Genomic DNA, 27,812 nt, shown 5'->3' with positions numbered 1-27,812 from the left:
GTGATGGGGTCTTCTAGGTATATTATCATGTCGTCTGCAAATAGAGACAATTTGGCTTCCTCCTTTCCTATTTGAATACGCTTTATTTCTTTTTCTTGCCTGATTGCTCTGGCTAGAACTTCCAGAACTATATTGAATAGGAGTGGTGAAAGAGGGCATCCTTGTCTAGTGCCAGATTTCAAAGGGAATGCTTCCAGTTTTTGCCCATTCAGTATGATATTGGCTGTTGGTTTGTCATAAATAGCTTTTATTACTTTGAGATACGTTCCATCGATACCGAGTTTATTGAGGGTTTTTAGCATAAAGGGCTGTTGAATTTTGTCAAATGCCTTCTCTGCGTCAATTGAGATAATCATGTGGTTTTTGTTTTTGGTTCTGTTTATATGGTGAATTACGTTGATAGACTTGCGTATGTTGAACCAGCGTGCATCCCTGGGATGAATCCTACTTGATCATGGTGAATAAGTTTTTTGATTTGCTGTTGCATTCGGCTTGCCAATATTTTATTGAAGATTTTTGCATCTATGTTCATCATGGATATAGGCCTGAAGTTTTCTTTTCTTGTTGGGTCTCTGCCGGGTTTTGGTATCAGAATGATGTTGGTCTCGTAAAATGATTTGGGAAGTATTCCCTCTTTTAGGATTATTTGAAATAGTTTTAGAAGGAATGGTACCAGCTCCTCTTTGTGTGTCTGGTAGAATTCGACTGTGAACCCGTCTGGACCTGGGCTTTTTCTGTGTGGTAGGCTCTTAATTGCTGCCTCGACTTCTGACCTTGTTATTGGTCTAGTCATAGTTTCAGCTTCCTCCTGGTTTAGGCTTGGGAGGATGCAGGAGTCCAGGAATTTATCCATTTCTTCCAGGTTTACTAGTTTATGTGCATAGAGTTGTTTGTAATACTCTCTGATGATGGTTTGAATTTCTGTGGAATCTGTGGTGATTTCTTCTTTATCATTTTTTATTGCATCTATTTGGTTGTTCTCTCTTTTATTTTTAATCAATCTGGCTAGTGGTCTGTCTATTTTGTTGATCTTTTCAAAAAACCAGCTCTTGGATTTATTGATTTTTTGAAGGGTTTTTCGTGTCTCAATCTCCTTCAGTTCAGCTCTGATCTTAGTTATTTCTTGTCTTCTGCTGGGTTTTGAGTTTTTTTGATCTTGCTCCTCTAGCTCTTTCAATATTGACGATAGGGTGTCAATTTTGGATCTCTCCATTCTCCTCATATGGGCACTTATTGCTATATACTTTCCTCTAGAGACTGCTTTAAATGTGTCCCAGAGGTTCTGGCATGTTGTGTCTTCGTTCTCATTGGTTTTGAAGAACTTCTTTATTTCTGACTTCATTTCGTTGTTTACCCAGTCAACATTCAAGTGCCAGTTGTTCAGTTTCCATGAAGCTGTGCGGTTCTGGGTTGGTTTCTGTATTCTGAGTTCTAACTTGATTGCACTATGGTCTGAGAGGCTGTTTGTTATGATTTCAGTTGTTTTGCATTTGTTGAGCAGTGCTTTACTTCCAATTATGTGGTCAATTTTTGAGTAGGTGTGATGTGGTGCTGAGAAGAATGTATATTCTATGGATTTGGGGTGGAGAGTTCTGTAAATGTCTATCAGGTTTGCTTGCTCCGGGTCTGAGTTCAAGCCCTGGGTATCCTTGTTGATTTTCTGTCTGGTTGATCTGTCTAATATTGACAGTGGAGTGTTAAAGTCTCCCACTATTATTGTGTGGGAGTCTAAGTCTCTTTGTAAGTCATTAAGAACTTGCCTTATATGTCTGGGTGCTCCTGCATTGGGTCCATATATGTTTAGGATCGTTAGCTCTTCTTGTTTTTTTTTTTTTTTTTTTTTTTTTTTTTGAGACGGAGTTTCGCTTTTGTTACCCAGGCTGGAGTGCAATGGCGCAGTCTCGGCTCACCGCAACCTCCGCCTCCTGGGTTCAGGCAATTCTCCTGCCTCAGCCTCCTGAGTAGCTGGGATTACAGGCACGTGCCACCGTGCCCAACTAATTTTTTGTAATTTTTAGTAGAGACGGGGTTTCACCATGTTGACCAGGATGGTCTCGATCTGTTGACCTCGTGATCCACCCGCCTCGGCCTCCCAAAGTGCTGGGATTACAGGCTTGAGCCACCGCGCCCGGCCCTCTTCTTGTTTTATTGATCCTTTTACCATTATGTAATGGCCTTCTTTGTCTCTTTTGATCTTTGTTGCTTTAAAGTCTATTTTATCAAAGATGAGAATTGCAACTCCTGCTTTTTTTTGCTCTCCAATTGCTTGGTAAATCTTCCTCCATCCCTTTATTTTGAGCCTTTGTGTATCCTTGCATGTGCGATGGGTTTCCTGGATACAGCACACTGATGGGTTTTGGATTTTTATCCAATTTGTCAGTCTGTGTCTTTTGATTGGTGCATTTAGTCCATTTACATTTAGGGTTAATATTGTTATGTGTGAATTTGATACTGCCATTTTGATGCTAAGTGGCTGTTTTGCCTGTTAGTTGTTGTAGATTCTTCATTATGTTGATGCTCTTTAGCATTTAGTATGATTTTGGAATGGCTGGTACTGGTTGTTCCTTTCTATGTGTAGTGCCTCTTTTAGGAGCTCTTGTAAAGCAGGCCTGGTGGTGACAAAATCTCTGAGTACTTGCTTGTTCGCAAAGGATTTTATTTTTCCTTCACTTCTGAAACTCAGTTTGGCTGGATATGAAATTCTGGGTTGAAAGTTCTTTTCTTTAAGAATGTTGAATATTGGCCCCCACTCTCTTCTGGCTTGTAGTGTTTCTGCCGAGAGATCTGCTGTGAGTCTGATGGGCTTCCCTTTGTGGGTGACCCGACCTTTCTCTCTGGCTGCCCTTAGTATTTTCTCCTTTATTTCAACCTTGTTGAATCTGACGATTATGTGCCTTGGGGTTGCTCTTCTTGTGGTGTTCTCTGTATTTCCTGCATTTGAGTGTTGGCCTGTCTTGCTAGGTGGGGGAAGTTTTCCTGGATGATGTCCTGAAGAGTATTTTCCAGCTTGGATTCATTCTCTTCGTCCCCTTCTGGTACACCTATCAAACGTAGGTTAGGTCTTTTCACATAGTCCCACATTTCTTGGAGACTTTGTTCATTCCTTTTTGCACTTTTTTCTCTAATCTTGGTTTCTCGTTTAATTTCATTGAGTTGGTCTTCGACTTCAGATATTCTTTCTTCTGCTTGGTCAATTCGGCTATTGAAACTTGTGCATGCTTCGCGAAGTTCTCGTATTGTGTTTTTCAGCTCCTTTAATTCATTCATATTCCTCTCTAAGTTATCCATTCTTGTTATCATTTCCTCATATCTTTTTCTAAGTTCCTTAGTTTCTTTGCATTGATTTAATACATGTTCTTTTAGCTCACAAAAGTTTCTCATTATCCACCTTCTGAAGTCTAATTCCGTCATTTCGTCATAGTCATTCTCCGTCCAGCTTTGCTCCCTTGCTGGTGAGGAGTTTTGGTCCTTTCTAGGAGGCGAGGTATTCTGGTTTTGGGTGTTTTCCTCCTTTTTTTGCTGGTTTCTTCCCATCTTTGTGGGTTTATCCGCTTGTCGTCTGCGTAGTTGCTGACTTTTCGATTGGGTCTCTGAGTGGACACCCAGATTGTTGATGATGAAGTATTTCTGTTACTTGGTTTTCCTTCTACCATCCTAGCCCCTTCGCTGTACGACTGCTGAGGTCCACTCCAGGCCCTGCTTGTTTGGGGTGCACCTCTAGCAGCTGTGGCACAGTGAGGGATGCTACCGTTTCTTTTTCTGCTATCTTTGTCCCAGGATGATGCCTGCCAAATGTCAATCTTTTGGATATAGAGGGGTCAGGGAGCTGCTTGAGGAGACCGTCTGTTATTTTTAGGAGCTCAATTTCTGAGCTGTGAGCTCTGTTGTTCATTCAGGGCTGTTAGGCTGCTATGTTTGATTCTGCTGCAACAGAGCTCATTAAAAAAAACCCTTTTTTTCTCAAATGCTCTGTGTTGGGGGGTTCGGGCTTTATTTTTCGATGTCCTTTGAGTTGTCCTGCCCAGCTAGGAGGCAGACTAGCCACTGTTTGCCTGCCGAGGCTCTGCCCTGCTGTTGTGTGATTTGCCTTGTTCCTGCAGGCTCTGCTATGGTCTCCGCCACGCCCTGCGGCAGAGTCTCTTCGTTGTAGCGTGTTGCCTCGGCAACGGCAGGCTGTGTCAGCAGTGGGCGTGTATCTCAGTAGGGACGGGTTGCCTCGGCAACGGGAGGCTGCGTCCGCAGTGGGTGTGTATCTCAGTAGGGACGGGTTGCCTCGGCAACGGCTGGCTGCGTCAGCAGTGGGTGTGTATCTCAGTTGGGGCGGGTTGCCTCGGTAGTGGTGGACGCCCCTCCCCCACAGAGCGTCTCGGACCGTCTGCTCGGGATAGTTTGAAATCGCAGTTTTGTTCGTCCCACTGGGTATCCCGAACGCTCTGTCCCTGCAATCCCCTGGGCTGGCCTACTGTCCAAGTCTCGTTCAGTCTCAAGTCCAGCCCTCTCAAGTCTCAGGTTGCTGGTTCAATAGGGCACCCGGACAAGCACGCCCTGTGGGGATTGCTGGGTAGGGCCGGCCGCCGCCACCCCGGCTGCCGGCTTCACCAGGCAGACTTACTGCCTGGCTTCCCGTGTCTTTTTTATACTTGGGAGTTTCCCCATTCTGTGGGCAACAAAGATCAGTCTGGAAATGCAGCTCGGACTCACCTCTTTGTGGATTCAACGAGAGCTCCAATCCTGGGTTGTTCTCACAGCGCCATCTTGAGTCCTCCCCCAAGTTTAATTGTTATCTTTGATATAATGTTGTAAAGTAAATGCCTTTTAAGACTGGGTAATGATCTGACAACAGTTTTTATAAAAATGGCCATGACCCACTCTCTGCATATTACCTGTGTCTGTTTATGATTTGCTGTTCAATTATTTGAAATTATGAGGTTCCAATATGTGTTAGCATTAAAGGGTACAGTTCAACTTGTATACATTGGCTGAGCATGTTTCTTACAAAAATTAAATTTTTGTTATGGGTATAAATGATTTTTTTAATATCAATGCCTATGGTAAGGAATATAGAATTTCTCCTTCATAAATGTATGTACAAAAAAATCATTTCAGAAATCATTAATTATAAGATCATTGGCCATAATTATCTTATAGTGATAATTCATAGTAATTTAAAGAAACTAAATACATAAATAGCAGAACACAGTCTTCCTGATATTGTGTAAATTAAACATTCTTAAATTAACTTAAGATATTCAAGTAAGAAACTGAACCTAGTTAACACCAATTTTGAAATTTAATTTTTATACTTAGGGAAAGAGACTTCTAAGTGGAACAAAATTATTATGAGGATGTATTATTTAAACTCTTCAAATGCTCACATGAAAACATATATTGAAAACAGGCAAACAATAAGAACAAAACAGTAGAATACAGACCACCCCAAAATTACTTAAAAATCCTGAGTAAAAGATATTCCTACAAAGTTTAGAATATGAATGGCTTTAGCCATGTAGTCGCCAGTGTAGGTTCAGATTGACTTTATCTTCTCTGTTGAAAATAAGAGAGAAGGAAAGAGAGCTATGATGGTTATATTGTAATAACCTAACAAGTCACTAAAAACACTCACATACACAACTGAAGTACTCCATTCTGAATGAAATACTACATATACACATAACAACATGAATGAAAGACAGTAAACATTAGATATGAGGAAACCAAAAAAAAGGAGGGTTTGGAAACTGAATTTGTTAGAGCTTAGATAATGTTTTGAAATTAATGGAAATACTTGTTTTAGAACTGACAACCACTTTATAAACAATGAATTAATTTCCTCATGAAATGAATAATAAGAAAAATCAAGGCTAAAGAGAGAATATAAAGAGGGAAAATCAAAACAATCAAATCAAAGTTTAACAAAATAAAAAGATCCAAAATTTTCATAGAATATAAGCAAGATATAAAAATGTATGTTTAATTGGAATTTAAATGAAGAAAATCAAATAAAGCAGAACAAACTCTGAAATATACAGTTCTAGAAAACTTCCTTAAAGTAAAAGAACGCAAACATAAATATTGAAATTACACAATGGTGAATTAGAAAAACTAATCTAGATAGAAGTCACTGATACATATTCTAGTCAAATTACTCAAAAATTATACAAGAAAAAGCAAGATAAAAGAAGAGGCTTTCAGGTAAAAATATACAGCCAATTATAAGAGAATAAAAAGTAGATTAACATTGGACATATGGACAATTGATACCTGAAGACAATGAAGCAAACATACTCAAGAAAATATAATGTGAGACACAGATTAATAGCTAGTCAAACAGAATTACAGGAATAAAGTTCACAGACAAGTAGTTTTAAACATGCAGCAATTAAAGGTGTATTGTTTCCATGAGCACTTTCTGGGAAATCTAAGTAATGACCTCATGTAAACAGGAAATGATAGGAGAAGCTTTGACATAATGTCTAGGAGTGGATAAGAATATATTTAAATAGAAATGCTAATGATGGGAATAAAAAGGTCAATATAGTATACAGATGATATGTACTCCAAAATAAAAATTAGAAGGATTTAAAAATGAGGAAAGAACAATAAGATTACATAAAATTATAAGTTTGCTAACATTTTCTTGCATGGAAAGAGAAACAAATATAGGTATCACTCTATAAAATGTGGATGAAAGATCCAACAGAAAGATTTGAAAAATGTACTGGCTTATTTCACTTAGCATAGCATCCTCAAGATTCATGCATGTTGTTGCATGTGACAGATTTCCTTCCTTTTGTGACTGAACAATATACTGTTATATGCATATACTACATTTTCTATGAGGTATCTGATGTATTCAATACACAGAAGCAGAAAGTAGAAAGGTGGTTTACCAGGGACTGGGAGGAGAGCGAAATGGGATTTGCTGTTCAATGGGTATAAAATTTCAGTCATGCAAGATAAAATATTTCTAGAGATATGCTGTCTAGCATTGTGCTTACAGCCAACAACACTGTAACCTCAAAATTTTATTAAATGGGTAGATCTCATGTTAGGTATTTTGTTTTGTTAACCATAATAAAAAATACACTGCATGGTGGAACAAAGTCACTGTGGTTTGGGGGTTGGTTTGTTACAACACGGAATTTAATAAGACATACATTAGAAAATAAATACTGTCATTATCCTACTTCTAAGATACATTAATCAATGTCTTAGCATAATCAACATTTATTTCTCACTCACTCAAAACTTGATTTAGGATATGTAGCCCTTGTCTATCTTTTAACTTACTCTATCTGGAACATAGTGTCTACAAGGTCATTAGTGAAAGTGCATATTAGAATTTTTATGAGGCCGAGCAGTGGAAATGTAATTCACTGCTTTCATCCCACATCTTGTATAGGGCCCAAGTACAAGGACTCAGTATAATTGCAAGAGAGGCTAAGAAATGTCTTCTTATGTGTCTAGGAAGAGAAAGTAATAAACTAAGTATTATATCTGTCACATCAGAAGTAATTACTAATAACAATGTACTGTATTTAATTCTAGTCACAACTATTTTAAGATTTTCTACATAAAACTACAAGTAAATGGAATTGTGTTATTTTGTTTTTCATTTGTACTGCTTAAAACTCTATCCAAGTAATTTTTGTGTACAAGAGACCCCATTATCCATGGTTTCTATTGCCCCTGGTCAACCACATTTAGCAAATATTAAATGAAAAATTCCAGAATTAAACAATTCGTGTTTACTTCTGGAATTTTTATTTTATTTATTTATTTTGAGATGGAGTCTTGCATCAATGCTCAAACTGGAGTGCAGTGGCACAATCTGAGCTCACTGTAGCCTCCACTTCCTGGATTCAAGAGATTCTCCTGCCTCAGCCTCCAGAGTAGCTGGGATTATAGGTATGCAACCCTGCACCTGGATAATTTTTGCATTTTTAGTAGAGATGGGGCTTCCCCATTTTGGCTAGGCTGGTCTCAAACTCCTGACCTCAAGTGAGCCACATGCCTTGGCCTCCCAAAGTCCTGGGATTACAGGCATGAGTCACCACACTTGGCCAACAATTCATGTTTTAAATTGCACGCTTTTCATCAGAAATCTCACTCTGTCTCACTCCCACCCATTAGTCACTTAATGAGTTATCCTTTTGCCCAGCATATCCACCCTGTTCTATCTGCCCATGAATCACTCAGTAGTCCTTTTGGTGATCAGATTGACAGATTAATAGAAGAAGAATGGTGAAGACAGTAGAATAAAATATTTTGAGAGAGACTACATTCATGTAACTTTCATTATTGTATATTGTTATAATTGTTCTATCTTATAATTAGTTATGGTTGTTAATTTCTTACGGTGCCTAATTTATAAATTAAACTTCTTTATAGATATGTATTCTATAAAGAAACATAGTATACATAGAATATATTGAATTTGGTATTATTCTTGGTTTCAGGCAGCTACTAGGGGTCTTGAAATGTGTCCCCCATGCCTAAGTAGGGGCTCTGTATAGAATTTTGTAGGTATATTTCATTTTTAAGTGAAAACAGTTATCTTTTTCAATGTAACTAGTTTACCTAATGTTTGAAATGGGAAAAAGATAAGAATCAAGGAAGACCCTAATATTTTTATTTGGAGTAATCAAGTAGAGAGTTTTGTTATATATCAAAATGGGGAAGGAGAGATTGAAAGAAATTGTGAACTCAGTTTTGAACATGTAATGTTAAGATGCATATTAGAATGGAAATATTAAGTGGACAGTCCAGGATTTCCATCTGGAATTCAGCCAGTACTTTCTATTCAAATTGGCTGATTTATATTCCACAAAGTTGAAATACCACCATATAAATGACTAAATTTCTACATATGTAGGTTGGTTCTGCTTTCTATTTTGTTCTATTAAGTCTTTTTTTTTTCTAGCCCTGTCCATATTCTGATAATTTTATTATTATAATTTTAGGGCATTCTTTATTTTATGATGATATCTTGCATTTTGTTTTTTTAGAGTGATATATTTAATCATAAAATGAATTTCAGAACTAATTCCTCAACTTGTTCCCCTTAGCAATAATACATGCAACATCTTTGACATTATATTGTCTAATAAAAATCATTTATATGTATATAAAAATCATATAGAAGTCCCTTTTTAACCTAAACCCAGTTGAAGGGGCTTCTACTCTTTAAAAACAAATGTACCCTAAGGCACTGAGTTCTAAATAAAGTTGATGTTAAAAGCATAGTACAAAAAACTTTTTTTGAATAAAACTTTTATGTGACTATAACAAAAATGGTCATTTGAATAAAACAAAAAAAAACACTAAAAAACATGGCTGGTAAAAATAAACATTTAAAAAACATATTGTATAAATTGCAACATTTCATCTTCCTAAGCCAATACTGTCACTTAATGAGGTGTTAGTTATGATTCTGTAGTGTACATTATTTATTGCCTACTAAACATCTACTTTTCCATCCTATGTCCTTACAGAATTTCAAAATTCATTCAGATTTGCATTCCCTTTCACTCTGTTGTGTGTTTCACAGAAGAAGCCCTCAGCCCCGTAAGTATGCTATTCTCTTTGCCTGTGCCTGGTTTGCCATGAGCATGTAGCACAGTTATGACCAAACACACATTAGAAGAAATTGTTTACAGGGTTGAGATGAGACTATATAAATACAACATCTCTTTTTCCTCTGGAGATTAAAAAAAAAAATTGACACCATCAGAGTCAATAGATTTGACTGTACTGGGCACCCAGTCACCAGGGTTGTTTTAAACTCTTGTAAAGTGGGTACTGTCACCATCAATAACCCCTTCATTGACCTCAACTACACAGTCTGCATAATCCAGTGTGACTCCACCCATGGCAAATTCTATGGCACAGTCAAAGCTGAGAATGGGAAGCTTATCATCAGTGGAAATCCCATCACCACCTTCCAGGATGCCTCGATATGTCTGAATCTTTTGGAATTATGATGGTGACTATTACATACAAAAAATGACAACATGCAAAATATATCCCTTACTTACAATGGTAAGGACCTACCTCCCAACATTTAAATAATATGAAGAATTTTTTTTCCTCTATTTTGTTTTATTTGCAGTTGAAATTGTTCTTTTTGTCTGTTTGGTGTTTTGTTTTTTTTTTTATTGGCTGAGCACAAGGGACTTTATTGATGGTATACAACAAGATAAGGCTCCCAACGCCCCTCCCTCTTCAAGGGGTCTGCATGAAAACTGTGAGGAGGAAAGATTCTCAGAGTGGTGGGGACTGAGTGTGGCAGGGACTCCCCAGCAGCTGAGGGCCTTTTTTCTCTTCTTGTGCTCTTGCTGGGGGTAGTGGTCTGGGGGTCTCACTCTTTAGAGGCCATGTGGAGCATGAGGTCTATTACCCTGTTGCTGTAGCCAAATTTATTGTCATACCAGGAAATAACCTTGACAAAGTGGTTGTTGAGGGAAATGTCAGCCCTAGGCCCAAAAGTATAAGAATGGGTGTCATTGTTCATCCAAGGGCATTGTAGCCCAGGATACCCTTGAGTGGGCCATCTGATGCCTGACTCATCACCTTCTTGATACCATTGTATTTGGCAGTTTTTTGCAAATGGCAGGTCAGGTCCACGACCAACAGGGTTGGCAGTGGGGACGCAAAAGGCCATGCCAGTGAGCTTCCCATTCCTCTCAGGGATGACATTGCCCAGGGTCTTAGCAGTGCCAGTACATGCAGTGATGATGTTCCTTAGAGCTCTGCAGCCCTCATGCCACAGTTTCCTGGAGGGGCCACCTGCAGTCTTTTGGGTGGAAGTGATTGTGTGAACTGTGGTCATGAGTCCCTCCACAATGCCAATATTTTCATGGATGACCGTGACCAGGGGTGCTAAGTAGTTGGTGGTACAGGAGGCATTGCTGATGATTTTGAAGCTGTTGTCATACTTCTCATGGTTCACACCCACCACAAACATGGGATCGTCAGTAGAGCGGGCAGAGATGATGGTCCTTTTGACTTCCCCACAAGTGAGCCCCAGCCTTCTCCAAGGAGGCAAAGACACTAGTGGACTCCACAGCGTACTCAGTGCCATCTAAGTACTGAGTACCCCATTTGATTTTGGTGGGATCTTGCTCCTAAACGATGGTGATGGGATTACCATTGATGACAGGCTTCCTGTTCTCAGCCTTGACTGTGCCATAGTATTTGTCATGGGTGGAATCATACTGGATTATATAGATTGTGTAGTTGAGATCAATGAAGGGATCACTGATGGCAACAATATCCACTTTACCAAAGTTTAAAGCAGCCCTGGTGACTGGGTGCCCAATACAGTCAAATCCATTGACTTCAGCCTTCACCTTCACCACTTCTGAGGGAAGTAGCAGGTGATGCAAGAGAAGATGCAGCTGGCTGTCAAACCAAAGGAACAGAGAGCCTGAAATTGTTCTTTTTTTCTTTAATTGTACTTTAAGTTCTGGAGTACATGTGCAGATCTTACATGATTGTTGCATAGGTACACACATGCCATGGTGGTTTGCTGTCTCCATCCCCCTGTCACCTATATCAGGCATTTCTCCCAGTGTTATCCCTCCCCAACCTCCCCAATCCCTGCTGTCCCTCCAATAACCCCCCACCCCTCAACAGACCCCAGTGTATGATGCTCCCCTCCTGTGCCCATGTGTTCTCATTGTTCAACACCCACCTATGAGTGAGAACATGCTGTGTCTGGTTTTCTCTTCTTGTGTCAGCTTGCTGAGAATGATGGTTTCCAGATTCGTCCATGTCCCTACAAAGGACATGAACTCAGCCTTTTTTATGGCTGCATAGAATTCCATGGTGTATATATGCCACATTTTTCTTGTCCAGTATATGGTCAATGGGCATTTGGGTTGGTTCCAAGTCTTTGCTATTGTAAACAATACCACAATGAACATACGTGTGCGTGTATCTTTATAATAGAATGATTTACAATTCTTTGGGTATATATCCAGTAATGACATTGCTTCATCAAATGGAATTTCTATTTCTAGGTCACACTGTCTTCCACAATGGTTGAGCTAATTTACACTCCCACCAACAATGTAAAAGTGTTCCTATTTCTCCACATCCTCTCCAGCATCTGTTGTCTCCAGATTTTTTAATAATTGCCATTCTAACTGGCATGAGGTGGCATCTCAATGTGGTTTTGATTTGAATTTATCTAATGACCAGTGATGATGAGCATTTTTTTCATATGTTTGCTGGCCTCATAAATATGTTCTGTTGAAAAGTGTCTGTTAATGATTACAAGTACAAACCAAAATGTCTTAAATGATTTTAAGTTTTCTTGAATTGCTAACAGTTCATTTCATCAAGGGGGCAGGGATCAGCTGGGGGGAATACATGACCATATTGGTATAGTATACCAAAGTGCAGAATGCCTCTCTTACTCTTGCAAATGATTTTAATTGCACTCCTAAATTGTCTGTCTTGGAAAAAATAATTGAGTTGAATAAATTTCCAAATATTCATAATGTTTCTCTAGCAACCCGCTCATAGCAATTCCAAGTTAGTCGATTACATGTGACATTCATCAAAATATTAGAGAAAAAATTAACATTTTAAATTTGGTAATTTGGTATTTTTTATACCTGATGTGGTGTTCGCTTTCAATTTTTTCACAACTGCTTAAACTAACTGCAGTTGATTCTCTTTATTCACAGATTCCATATTTGTAAATTCCCCTATGAGCTAAAATTTATTTATAACCCTCAACGATAATACTTGAGATGCTTTGCCATCATTTGTGAACATTCACAGAGCAGCAAGAACTGGATTTCCCTGATATGCAACACCTAAGGTAGAACAAGGCGACTCTCTGTCTTCTTGTTTCAATTCTCATGTCCTAACCAAGTGACCTTTCTGAGATCTCTTTGTGCAGTGTTCTTTGCACTATTTGCTTTTTACTCATGTCTTTACTCTTTCAAATGCTTCTCTCCCTCAGTGTAGTGCTGAAGTGCTTTCTACTATTCCTGAGTGCAAGAAAACTGTGATCTGCTATATGGACACATTAGGTGAGCTCTGTTCGGGCACAAATGATAGTGCCATTGGCCGTGAGTTCAATGTTAATGAATCAACAATAATTATTTAACAAGGTGTCTTTAGACTGAAAGGTTATTTGTTAATTGGCTGATGAAAATGTATAATTAGAGGTGCACAGGACACTAACCCTGTATTTCCCATAAGAGTTTAGTATTCTCTAATTCATTAGTTTTGATGAATTCATAGAATGTAACTACCATAAATAATGAAATTTGCTTGCATCACCTGCATGTGTGTATATATTACATATAATAGTTATATGCTTTGTGTATATATTACATTTTTCCCTTCTCTCTCTCTCTCTCTCTGTATATATATATAGATATATATCTTTAATAAATTGAGTTACATTTTAGACAAAGGTTGATGTTAGTTTCTAGTAAAGTTTTCTATCTTATGTAGCTTTTTTAAATTTAGTTTTCATTTGGAGTTTTGATTAAACTACTATAATTCTATGGTGTTTCTATATTAAATTATTGCTGTACTGATTTACATTTAAAGATTTTCTGAAATAATAACACATTTGAATTCTTAGGATAAATAATACTTGGAAATAGTCAGAATACATTTTACATAAATATTCATCAATATATAAATGGCAAGAAGAAATATATGCAGATTATTATACAACTGTATTAATCACAATTTTTCTTTACAACAAATACATAATCTACAAATTTAAAGAAATTTGTAGAATTTATCTACTAATTTAAAGAAATTATCTACAAATTTAAAGAAAAGCAATATTAGTAAGACAATCAAAAGCCTTTGACATGCCCCAAGACCCTACTTTACACCCAAAGTAGCTACAGTCGTGTCATTTAAGACCACTGCTTGTGTTTACACTTACATTAATAAAATAATAGGGTATAAACATAAACTTTCAATGCATGTTTTGTTCAGTGGCAGGTAATTTGTGTTTTTAAAATTGTAGCTCATCAGGAAATTCTTGAATCTTCTCTATCAGATAAATAAGGGAAAGTTGCCCAATTATCTATTTCATTCTCTTATTTAACATTAAATCTAATTTAATGAGAATGAATCTTAGTCCACAGATTCAGTTGAGCAAGAACAGCAGCATTAACAAGTAACATTTTATTTAACTCAATTTCTAAATGTCTGCTCTCATTCTTCCTTGTCATTTTTATTGTATTATCCTAGAATAATTCAGCACATTACTAATGAGGAAAGGCTACATCTGAGCTTTAGTCACAGATCAACAAAGGTTGTGGCTCAAATATTCATCATCCCTATTCTATCTTACTCCTGTGCTCATAACCACTTCTAGTCTGAAAATAACCTGCTAGTTCTGTGTCATGTTTAGGGCACAAGAGGAGTTTTCTCCGAGACTACCTGTAATCCTCCATGTTCAATTATGCTACATAGGAATTTTCCTTCTGACCTCATCAATCTCTCATAGTGATGCTAAGCACAACATATGCTACTTTTGCATTAAAGACCTTTAGAATATTTCCTCTTATTTTTCTTTTCTTAACCAGCCAGGATAATATCCTTTCAATTTCATGATCATTGTTTGTCTTTCATGTGTTTTCAAGATGCTGTGCTCTTATATCCTTTTCATTTTGTTGTCTCTACACACCTTTTGAGGCCCTTTTGAACTTAGAAATTTCTTGGGAAAAGCCAGCAAGACATGAAGGCAATTTCATTTTGCTCTCCCACATGCTTCCTCTTAGATAACAAATTGGCGAATTATCTACAAATTTAAATGTGTATACAAAATAAGTAATTAAATATTGTTAATAAGCATACATATTTAAAATCTTGAATGTTTTTTATCAGCCCACTAAATTTTACTGAAGATACAGAAATAATATAAAGACAAAAAATAATTATGAAAAAAAAAAAACATACAAACTTACGAATGCTTTAAATAAAGTTGTGGAGACAACCTTTTGATCTCTTCTGGTAAATTTCCCAAGAAATGATATTTCATCTGGGGAAAAGAGCCTGGACTGAAGAGATGTGAAGGTACTTTCTTACTCCAAACAGTGATTATTCTAAGTATTAAATATCAGTGCATCATCTGAATTACCAAAGCTCTCCAAATCTGAAACATTCTAGTAGATTCAATTGCTCCTTCTGAGAGTACACATATTTATTTTACAGAAGGTGAAGGGGAAAAAAAGAATCAGAGAAGACTTAAGCTAATGTTTTCAGGTAGAACAGAACACTGAGGTTTAAACAGGGTGAATGACAAAACTGTCTAAAATATTAGCATCAATGCTATGTCTCTTTATATATTGACTCATGTTTTGTTCCAAGGCAAAGTATGTTGAAATAATATTACTTGTGTGTAAGTTAACCTTTCAAGAATGTATTCTTAATTCTATGTGTATATTTTTTAAATCATGGTATATTATCTGGAGCTGAAAAACTTATTCTCAAGTAGTTTAAACTTATTTCTCACAGGTAGAAATCTATTCCTTTAATTAACAAAATGTTGAATAATTATTAATAGTTAATAAGATAAAAATAAGTGACTATTAAATATTATAAATATACCAGTTTAATACTATACCTCTAAATAATATATCTCCTGATATTCTAACAAGATTTTTAGAAACAAAAAGAGTATCATATCTTAATTTCTTTATGTCTCAGTTACCAAATTTCTTAGGCAACAACATTATAAATATGTAATTTTAAAACTAACTTCTTTTAAGATACATATGTAAATGATATGGTTGCTAATCAAAGCAGAGTTCATCCATTATATCCTGTTGCATAACAATTTAAACTAAAGCATACTTTTGTTTTATATATCAACAACATTTTCATTCTGGGAAATAGTTTTGTAATATATACTAAGACCATATAAAATGAATTATTATTGCAACTAAGTGTGTACTGTGAAATGGCTTAGCAAAACACTAGCTTGCATACCATATTCTTGTCCTGTTTAAAAATTGCAATAAAATAGAAATGATAAGGCCATAAAGAACAATGTATAATAAGAAACAGAAATCACTGTGCATTACATTGCCATTTGATATGATGAACTGTAGCTTGCCGACAGTAATCTTAATGAGGATTACAGTAGAGATACTGAAATGCATATGTGGCCTTCTATTAACAATAAGATACTCAAATGTATTTTATTGTGTCTTTATTTCCATGCTACTTGTAAATGCTGTTATTTTAATTAACAGGACTTTGAAAATCCATTTGATTAGAAATGTGAATGTCAAGTTAAACCATCAATAAAATTAATCGGAAACAACATACTGAGCAAATGTAGAAAATTTCAATGGCTTTGAAATTTTTATTGTGAAGGAAAATTAAATTTAACTGAAAAGATGTATCATCTTGTACTGACATTCAGAAAACTATGCAAGACTCAGCCATGGGTTCACCAGCTGGATAACTTGCTTTTATGTGCATCTATTCTCACAAGATGAGCAGGACATGTAGTTGTGTTTAAATACTCAAGCAATCATATAATTAATGGTATATATTTTCTGCCTTGCTATTGAGGAATCTAAATGTATCTTTCATTATTTAGGACTCTTCCAGCTAAATGTGTCAGAGATTCTAATCTAACTAGGGCTAAAGTTTGAAGGAAAGAGGTGGAGGTTTGGTGAAAAAAATTCAAGAAATTGAACAAATCAACAAAAATGCAGAAAGAAAGCTGAACCAAAAGTACTTTGAACCTCACATAAGTATTGGTTCAATTCATGTTTTTCACTATTTGTGCTGTGTTTTTTTTTTTTCACATTAATCATGGCTAGGGTTTGGCTGGATAAGAGAAGGATGAAAAAGTTCTCTTTGGGGCAAAACTGTTTGGAGTAGAGCAAGTTTTATAAAGGGGGCTGTTGCTCTGAGAGAAGTGTAGACCACATAATTGTTGCCTGGCATACATTGTTTTAGTTGCATATGGAACTTAGAGACTGTAAACTGGAGTTCTCAGTTTAGGTTGATTAATTTATACAAAATTAGTTATTATTGAGTACATGCTATGTGCTAGAAGCTGTGCTAAACACCTGGGATTCCACAATGAAAGAGACCCACAGCCTTGCATCATGCACATTTCAGTGTGAAGGCAGCTAAACTAAAGGTTAACAAACAAATGCAAAAAACAAATTTTCACAGGTATCATGTTAAATAAACAAGGGACGGCGACAGACAATGGCGCAGGGTGGCTATTTTAAGTAATGCACTCAGTGAAGGACTTTTTGAGGAAGTTATTCTAGTCAGGGATAAAAAGACAGCAGCATGTGCAAAGTGTTTCAGTTGGGAAAGATTGTGGCCTGCTCAAACAAACTAATAGTTCATAATTACTCCTAGTTAGTCCAGTCTGCAGGATACTCCTAATTAAGGCTGGAAAAACAATTAGTTTATCTAGGAACTCAAAGTCCTGGAATGTGAATTTTATTCTAAATGTAATATGAAGTCACTGAAGCAGTTCAAGGTAGGGAGCAAGAAGATTTCATTGGTGTTTTAAAATGATTCATTTTTGCTGTTATAGAGAACCTCTTGGGAAGTAGATGAAAAATTTTATATGGTGACAATAGATTTCAGCACTGAGATAAAGAAAGAATCCAATATAATGAAAAATTTTGGGGGCTTCAGTATTTAGATGCTGCTAGCAAGTACTAAAATGTAGACCTGTGTATGTACAAATAACTGGCAGGAAGAAATTAAGAGTCCATTGTAGTATATGATAATGTTGAAATGATAGAGAGACATTCAAATGAAAGAAAATCGTATAAGCAACCCCCTTGTTGAATGCCTATGCATCTCCCTGTAGAAACATCATATTCTATAATCAGTCATCTCCTTAGATCTCTAAAGATGAACTCCTTTAACTACCACTCTGTTGTTGCTGCTCATGCTAAGTATTGTGTCCATGTGGCTTTTGACATTTAAGTATCACCTCCTAGCCTCTCAGAGTATCAATTCTTCCACAGTATCATCACCTACTTAATAGCCCTAGCCTGCAAAAGAAAGCCACCACTGAGGTTCTCAAAGACAGTGGTGGCCCTGTAACCTGCGCATTCCTTATCACTTTGGTACATGGAGTGTCAGTAGTTTTCTAGCCTTATGTTGAATATGTACTATACAATCCTCATTTCTCTAAGCCTAGGTACCTTACCTTCTTTATCAGTATTTTTGGCATTTCTACTTTATTTAAAATGAGTCACTGCTTCAGCCAAGACTAAAAGACATCACCGTAGCATGATAGTATCATTTCTTAGGATTCTTGTCAGATTACATATCTTTTACATTACTATTGTAAACTTCTATTCCTAGGAGGTCTAAAGTTTCCAATGTCTGTTGTATATTCTGAGGAAATAGAATTAGTGATTTCAGACCTTAAAGCACTGAAAATTCAGTTGACATAGTTTATTGTATCACAGGAGGTTTCTCCCGTATCAACAAACTCTCCCTTCTTCAATTTTACGTTTTCCCTGCTATATAAAATGGCTTCTGACAATACTTATTAACCAGATTCTGAAACTGACTCATTTTATGTGATCTTTTCCCTCTTTAAATGCTCAGCTTCAATTATACTATGCCAGTCTAGCTAGATTGAGGTTTATTTTGGTCTGGTTGCCGAGAAGGGACATAAGGGTGAATCCTAAGGCAGGCAAATTTTATTTTATAAAGCGCCGACATGATTTTCAAACAAAGGAAGAAGAAACTATCTTCTGTCAGGGGTAATGTGCCTCTTTTGCCGGCCCAGTTGGTTCAGTGGAATCTGCAAGTACAGAGTTTTCAATTGTACCTGCTCTATTTTCACCAGACCAATCATTCACTATTAGTAAAGCAATACATTAAATATTCACTGAAAGTCGACAACTTTCTAAAGCATAAGATTGCAGGAATAAAATTCATGTGAAAATATAAAGGTGTCTTAGCAAATATCTGAATGTGTTTCATTTCAAAAGGGAAAAAATAAAATTACTCTACTAGAGCGGTTTTCTCTCCACAGATTGACAACAATATCTTCATTGTCAGCAGACTCCTGTAACTCAGAAAGCAATGGCTTGCACATGTTTAAAGGCTGAAATAAATTGTATAGAAAAGTGATCTCGCTTGGGTATATATAAAGGAAATAGACAAAAGACAAGTGTTTGCCTGATGTGTGGCTAATTTGTACATTATGGGGACATTTAGAAAGTCACTTCAATTCTCTGATTCTTCTTCATTCACTGAATGATAAACAGCAGTTACAAAAGAACACAACTGCATGGCGGTTTGTTAGGAACCTTGGAAATAATATGTATAAGCCTCTCAATATATGTACATAGTAGCTAGGTACTTGTATAAATGTTTCTTGAATAAATTTTACTCATTCCATGCAAGATAACAATTATGTTTATAAGAATTGTGAATGGCATTGTGTTTGTGTCAGACAGATTCTTAGAAAATGCATTATATTATCCTAATGGATAAAAATATGTTAAGAAAAAATACATATCTTTTACATTACTATGGTAAACTTCTATTCCTAGGAGGTCTAAAATTTCCAATGTCTGTTGTATATTCTGAGGAAATAGAATTAGTGACTTCAGACCTTAAAGCCCTGAAAATTCCGTTGACATAGTTTATTAAATTCCATGATAAAAAATAAATCTACAAAGAAATATGCAGCTTTAAATGTAAATTTAAAATATTTTATTTATTTAACAAATTTATCAAATCCTATGCATAAAGATGACTCTTCTTTGCAATAACCTAGGTGTTGCATGTTGTTTTTGCTATACTTTCATTGTTCCATAACATTTTTAAATCCCTTTATGGACATAACTATAGAGCCAATATATGAAGACACACCACATACCACATAGAAAAATACATAGTATTATTTGCCAATCAATTTTTTTTCTTTCTTTTTAAGAGACAGGGTCTTGTTCTTTGGCCCAGGCTGGAGTGGAGTGGCATGATCATAGCTCACTGTATCCTGGAACTCCTATGCTCAAGCAGCTCTCCCACCTCAGCCTCTCAAGTAGCTGTGACTACAGGTGCACATCACCACTCTTGGCTAATTTTCAACTGTTTTTAAAGACAGGGTCCGGGCATGTTGCCCAGGTTGGTCTCAAATTAATGCCCTCAAGCAATCATCCCACCTCAGTCTCTGAAGGTGCTGGAATTACAGGTGTGAGCCACTGGACCAAGCCTCAACCTTTACTTCTTAATTAAAACTTTATTACCCTAGTCATCCTACTCACTTTATTCACAGCCACAGGAAGACTTGACAAGTTTAAGTAGTCTCAAACAAATGTCCTATGAAATGTGAGCACAAATTCAAAGGGAGAGCTCTAAAACTTGCTTTGAGAAAGGTGGTATTACCGGGATAGATATGTGACCAACCAAAGCAATACCTGGAAAGCCATTATGGCTTTGATCGCCGTTGGTCTCAAACTCTTGCCGTAAAGTGCTTATAATCTTAATGCCTGTGCCCTCTCTAATATAAATGTTGAAACAGTTCCCAAGGTAATAGTATTAAAAGGTGGAGCCATGATTACTTGGCCCTCAGAAATGAATCATTGCCTTATAAAAGGGCTAGAGGGAACCAGTTGGCCTCTTCCCTTCCTTTGTCATGTTGAGGACACAGTGTTCATCCCCTCTGGAGGTGCAGCAACAAGGTGCCAAACTGGAAGCAGAGAGCAGCCCATGCCAGGCACCAGACCTGCCAGCACCTTGGTCCTGGACTTTCCAACATCCAGAACCATAAGAAACAAATTTCTGTTGCTGATAATTTGCCCAGTCTCAAGTATGCTGTATGGTAGCACAACATCTAAGACATGAAGAAATTTTTTAGGTTAGTTTATTCAAATATATTATATCATATATGGACCATTTCATTAATTTCCAGCAAGAGGAAGAAACTTTATCTCATGCATTATTTTAATATGCAGTTTCAGTGATCATTGATTTCTTAATGGATATTAATGTATTTCTGAATACAGTATATATTATGAATAATAAATAAACTTGATGTGGTATGTAGTATATTTTATCACTCAAAAGAAAATGAAAATATCCATGCTAAATTAAAATTATATAATTATTTCAATATGGAAGAGAGAAATCCTATCTCAGACATTAAAAACAAAACAAAACAACTAAAGTCAGGACAAAATTATATTATATATACTAAAATTATTTTGGTTTAATATTTCTGAGGGAAAAAAAAAACTCTCATGTATACCAAGTACCATGCTCTGTCTTACCAATTTAGTAAAAGGACTAGAGTTTCCTACATGATAAGATTGGAAAAAATAAGTTGAAGATCTATTGCTAAACAATCTAAGGGGCCTAAAAAAACAATTTAGTTTTTATTTTAATTTATCCTTTTTAACTTTTACACATGCAATTTTTGTAGGTATGATATATTTAGTAATAAAACACTCATTTGCTCACCACCCACCTAAAGAATAGTACATAATAATAATTTTGAAGGCCTTGATATGCCTCTCCTAATTATATTCCTATTTCCTTACCTCAATAATAATCTGTTATGTTTTAATAATCGTGATGCTTTTTAAAATTGAAGACTTTATTTTTAGAGCAGTTTGAGGTTTAAAGAAAAATTGAGAAAAACGTAGAGAATTTCCATATACCTTTTCCATAAGAACACATACACACAGTTTTCTCTGTTATTATCTTGTGTTAGTGTGACGTATTTATCATAGCCGATGAGTCAGTAGTAAAACAATTCTTCTTATTACAAAGTTCATAATCCAAATTAGGGTTCCTCTTAGCTTCTACAGTTTTATGGATTTTGAGAAATCTGTGATGTCATGTATCCAGCATTACAGTATCGTACTAAATAGTTCCACTGCTTTAAATGTTTCCTCTTCAGCTATTCATTCTGTTCCCAACTCTTCATCTGCCCTCATCTCCTGCAGTAACTTTCTGACAACCACCAGTATTTTACTGTGTCTATAGTTTTGCCTTGCCCACAATATCATATATTTGGCTTACACAGTATATAAGCTTTCCACATTGACTTCTTAGACTCAGCAATGTGCAATTTAGATTCGTTGGTGTTTCTTTCATGGAATGATAGCTCATTACTTTATATTATTAAAAAATATTCTATTCTATAAATGTACCATATATTATAATCTATTAGATAGACATCCTGATTGCTCTCAATTTTCAATGATTTTGAATAAAGCTGCTATAAACATTTGTGTCTAGGATTTTTTTTGTCCGTTAAGTTTGTTACTAATTTGCATAAAACAATATTTGAATCATAATGTGAAAGTATGTTTGCTTATATTTTTAAAAATACCAAGCTATCTTCCAAAGAGTGTACCATTTTGCATTCTGGAGAGCAGTCAATGAGTTTATGTGGTCCACGTCCTCACCAGCACTGGACTTTGGCCACTCTACTAGGTATATAATTGCATCTTACATTAATTTGCAATTTCTTACTGACACATGGTGCTTGAGTATTATTTATGTGTTTCTTTGACATCTGTACATAACTTTTTATGTGTCTCTTCAAGTATTTTAGCCACTTTTAAACTGGGTTGTTTCCTTACTGTTGAATTTTAATGTTTTCTTTATATATTTTGGATATGTCTTTATTAGATAAGTGCTTTGCAAATATGCTCTCCCATTATGTGACTTGTCTTTTCATTCTCTAATTTTTGTATCAGAAGCTATGGGGTTCATTTATTACTATAACTTAACTGTCATATATATTTGTACCTGACATTCACTTTCTGGTTTAGACCACCTGACTTTTAAGTTTTATTAATTAATTAATTATTTATTTATTTTAATTGTACTTTAGGTTCTGGGGTACATGTGCACATCATGCAGGACTGTTGCATATGTACATACATGGCAAGGTGGTTTGCTGCCTTCATCCCCCCACCACCTGTATCTGGTATTTCTCCCCTTGTTATCCCTCCCCACCTCGCTGTCCCTCCCCTATCCCCCTGCTACTGACCACAGTGTGTGATGCTCCCCTCCCTGTGTCCACATGTTCTAATTGACTGACAACATGTGGCATTTGGTTTTCTGTTCTTTTTTTTTTTTTTTGAGACGGAGTTTCGCTCTTGTTACCCAGGCTGGAGTGCAATGGCGCGATCTCAGCTCACCGCAACCTCCGCCTCCTGGGTTCAGGCAATTCTCCTGCTCAGCCTCCTGAGTAGCTGGGATTACAGGCACGTACCACCATGCCCAGCTAATTTTTTTGTATTTTTAGTAGAGACGGGGTTTCACCATATTGACCAGGATGGTCTCAATCTCTTGATCTCATGATCCACCCGTCTCGGCCTCCCAAAGTGCTGGGATTACAGGCTTGAGCCACCGCTCCCGGCCGGTTTTCTGTTCTAGTGTCAGTTTGCTGAGAATGATGGTTTCCAGATTCATCCATGTCCCTGTGACAGGAACTCATCGTTTTTTATGGCTGCCTACTACTCCATGGTGTCTATGTGCCACATTTTCTTTATCCAGTCTATTGTTGATAAACATTTGGGTTGGTTCCAGGTCTTTGCTATTGTAAACAGTGCCACAATGAACATACATATACATGTGTCTTTATAATAGAATGATTTATAGTTCTTTGGGTATATATCCAGTAATGCAATTGCTGCATTAATTTTGGTATTTCTATTTCTAGGTACTTGAGGAATCACCACACTGTCTTCCACAATGGTTGCACTAACTTGCACTCACACCAACAGTGTAAAAGTGTTCCTATTTTTTCACATCCTCTCCAGCATATGTTGTCACCAGATTTTTTAATGATTGCCATTCTAACTGGTGTGAGATGGTATCTCAATGTGGCTTTGATTTGCATTTCTCTAATGACCAGTGATGATAAGTATTTTTTCATATGTTTGTTGGTCTCATAGATGTCTTCTTTTGTGAAGTGTATGTTCATATGCTTCTCTCACTTTTGAATAGGTTTCTTTTTTTTTTCTTATAAATCTGTTTTAGTTCTTTGTAGATTCTGGATATTAGCCCTTTGTCAGGTGGGTAGATTGCAAAAATGTTTTCCCATTCTGTTGGCTGCTTGTTCATTCTAATAATTGTTTCCTTTGCTGTACAGAAGCTCTAGAGTAATTAGATCCCATTTGTCTATTTTGGCTTTTGTTCCCACTGCTTTTGGTATTTTAGTCATGAAGTTCTTGCCTATGCCTATGTCCTGAATGGTTTTGCCTAGGTTTTCTTCTTGGGCTTTTATGGTGTTAGGTCTTATATTTAGATCTTTAATCCATCTGGAGTTAATTTTAGTGTAAGGTGTCAGGAAGGGGTCCAGTTCCTGCTTTCTGCACATGGCTAGCCAGTTTTCCCAACACCATTTATTAAACAGGGACTCCTTTTCCATTGCATGTCTTTGTCAGTTTTGTCAAAAATCAGTTGATTGTAGATGTGTAGTGTTGCTTCTGAAGACTTTGTTCTGTTCCGCTGGTCTATGTATCTACCATGCTGTTTTGATTACTGTGGCCCTGTAGTATATTTTGAAGTCAGGCAGCATTATGCCTCAAGCTTTGTTCTTCTTGCTTAGAATTCTTTTGGCTATGCAGACTCTCTTAGATTCCATATTAAGTTTGAAGTGGTTTTTTCCAATTCTGTGAAGAAGGTCATTTGTAGCTTGATGGGGAGAGCATTGAATCTATATATTACTTTGGGCAGTATGGCCATTTTCACGATGTTCATTCTTCCCAACCATGAGCATGCAATGTTTTTCCATCTGTTCATTCTCTTAACAATGGCTTTCACAGAGCAGGAGTTTTTAATTTTATTGAAGTCCAATTTACAAAATTTGGTTTCCAATTTTATCATGTAGGAAACTCTAGCCCTTTTACAAAATTATTTGATATTGTTTCTAAAAATAGATAAACTCAGGTCACCTTAATTTTCTTCTATATTATCTTTCAAATTTATAGTTTTGTGTTTTGCATTTAGATCCAGGATCTATTTTGATTTACTGTTTGTGAAAGGTTTAATAACTGTGTCTGGATTACTTTTCTGCCTGTGGATGTCTTGCTATTCCATCAGCGCTTGTTGAATATACTGTCTTTCTTCTGCTAAATAGCTTTTGCTCCCTTGTCAAAGATCAGTTGACTATGTTTGTTCAATCTATTTCTGGGCTCTCTATTCTGTTCTATTGGTCTAGTTATCTATTCTTTCACTAATATCACACTGTATGAATTGGCGTACTTTTTATTAATTTGATTACTGTAGCTTTATACCTAGTCTTAAAGTTGATTCGTTTCTGTCCTCTAATTTCATTGCTCTTATTTAATATTATGTTGGCTACTCTGGGTGTTTGCCTTTCCATGTAAATTTAAAGTTAGTATGTCTAGATCTGTAAAAGTAACTTGTTGGGATTTTGATTGAGATTGTGTTGAACCTATAAATCAGGTTGAGAAGAACTGACATCTTACAGTGTTGAGTCTTCTTATCCATGAACCTGAAATATCTCTTCATTTGATTAGTTCTTTACATTTTTAATCACAGTTTTACTGTGTTTCTTATAGATGTAAATATTTTCTTTGATATATATGATTTTTACATGAATGTGAATGGGTATTTTGTTTTTGTTCCAAATTTCAATTATTCATTGCTGATATATGGAAAAGCAATTAACTTTGATTTATTTAACTTGTATCCTACAACATTGCTATCATTGCTAATTAGTTCCAGGAGTTTTTTCCTTGATTCTTTGGAAGTTTCTACATAGACAATCATCTCAACTGCAAAGACAATTGTACTCCTTTATCCCCAATCTGTATAATACTTATTCTTATTTTCTTTGCCTTACTGAACTTGCAAGATCTTCCAGTAGTACATGTTGAATAGGAGACCTATGAGAGAATATCGTTGCCTTGTTTCTGACTTTAGAAGAAAACATCTAATTTTTTAGTGTTAAGAATACTGCAGGGTTTTTGTAGATGTTCTTTATCAATTTAAGAAGGTGCCTTTATATTCACAGTTTGCAGAGAGCTTTTATAATAAATTACTGCTAAATTTTGTCATATGTTTCTATCTGCATTTATTGATATGATCATATGATTATTATTTGGGGGAGTATTGATATGGCTACATTAATTGATTTCTAAATTTTGAACTATGGTTGCCTACCTGACCTTATAAAATGAGTTAGATAGTGTTCTCTTCACTGTTTTCCTCTGAAACATACTGTAGAGGATTGGTATAATTTCTTCCTCATGTTCTGTCTGTGATATCTGTTCATTTCCGAAAGAGGGGTGTTAAAATCTCCTGGCATAATCATGGATTTGTCTATTTATTGTTGCTTTTCTATTAGTTTTGCTTTATATATTTTGATTCTCTATTGTTAGCTACAAAAAATTAAAAATATTTATACCTTCTTAGAGTTTTTATCTTTTTGTAATTACATACCTATTTTTATTCCTGATAACTCTCTTTCCTTAGAAGTCTATTCTTTCTAAAACTAATATGGCTACTCCTGCTTGTTTAAACTAGTGTTAGTATAATGTAACTTTCTGCGTTCCTTTTCTTTTACACTATATGTGACTTTATATTCAAAGTAGGGTTTATACATATATATTACATATGTAAATATATATATATGTATATATATATGTGTATATATATATACACACATAGTGGGATATATATAAAAAACATATAGTTGTGTGTTTTTTATAATTTTGAGACAGGTTTTTGCTAAATTGCCCATGCTATAGTGCAGTGGCATGAGCATAGCTCATAGCAGTCTGCAGCTGTAAACTCCTAGTCTCAAGTTATCTTCCCATCTCAGCCTCCCATGTAGCTAGGACTAAAGGCATGTGCCATCATGCCCAGCTACTATTTTTGTAGATTTTTTTTTGTAGATACCAAGTCTCGCTATTTTTCCCCAGGCTGATCTTGAACTCCTGACCTCAAGTGATCCTCCTGTCTCAGACTCCCAAAGTACTGAGATTACAGGCACGAGCTACTGTGTCCATCAGGGTCCTCTTTTTTTTGATACACTTTGAGTCTCTGTCTTTTTTAATGTTTTTATTTTTTATCTTAAGTATAAAGTTTTGTCAGTTACACCATAATAAGATTGATTAAAAATGAACAGTACCTGAAAAGCATCTACCTTCTGGTGAGTGATCAATATGTCTTCTTTTATATTTTATCCATTTTGGGGTTTCTATTGCATTGATTTCTCTGCTCATTTATACATTTTTATAATTTTATATTTTATTTTAGATTCAGGAGTACATGTACAGGTTTGTTGCATGGGTATATTAGGTGATGCTGAGGTTTAGGGTAGTGACCCCATCAATCAAATAGTGAGCATAGGACCCAGTAGGTCATTTTTCAATGCATGAACACAGCCATCTTCCTCTCATTATTAGTATGCAGTATCTATCTATTGTTCTCATCTTTATATCCACAGGTACTCAATGTTTAGCTCCCACTTATATGTGAGAGCATGAAATATTTGGTTTTCTTTTTCTGCAATAATTTGCTTGGAATTATGACTTCCAGCTGCATCCATGTTGCTGTGAAGAACATGACTTCATTCTTTTTATGGTTCTGTAATATTCCATGGTGTATATGTATCACATTTTCTTTACTCAGTCCACTATTGATGAGACCTAGGTTGGCTTAACATCTTCGCTATTATGAATAGCACTGCAATGACTATACAAGTGCTATGTCATTTAGGTAGAGCTATTTATTTTTCTCTGAGTACAAACCCAGTAATGGCATTGTTGGGTTGAATGGTAAATCTACTTTAAGTTCACTGAGAATTCTCCAAACTGCTT

At 35.9% G+C, this 27,812-nt stretch overlaps 1 pseudogene; it reads right to left on the bottom strand.

The window, feature by feature from the left end:
* Window positions 1-10,360: 10,360 nt before the first annotated feature.
* LOC100400570 (glyceraldehyde-3-phosphate dehydrogenase pseudogene) overlaps window positions 10,361-27,812 on the bottom strand; it is a 130,042-nt pseudogene continuing 112,590 nt past the window's right edge.

The sequence above is a fragment of the Callithrix jacchus genome, chromosome 12, assembly GCF_049354715.1.
Source record: "Callithrix jacchus isolate 240 chromosome 12, calJac240_pri, whole genome shotgun sequence".
In the NCBI taxonomy this organism is placed as follows: domain Eukaryota; kingdom Metazoa; phylum Chordata; class Mammalia; order Primates; family Cebidae; genus Callithrix; species Callithrix jacchus.
This window is presented reverse-complemented; position numbering and strand designations above follow the sequence as displayed.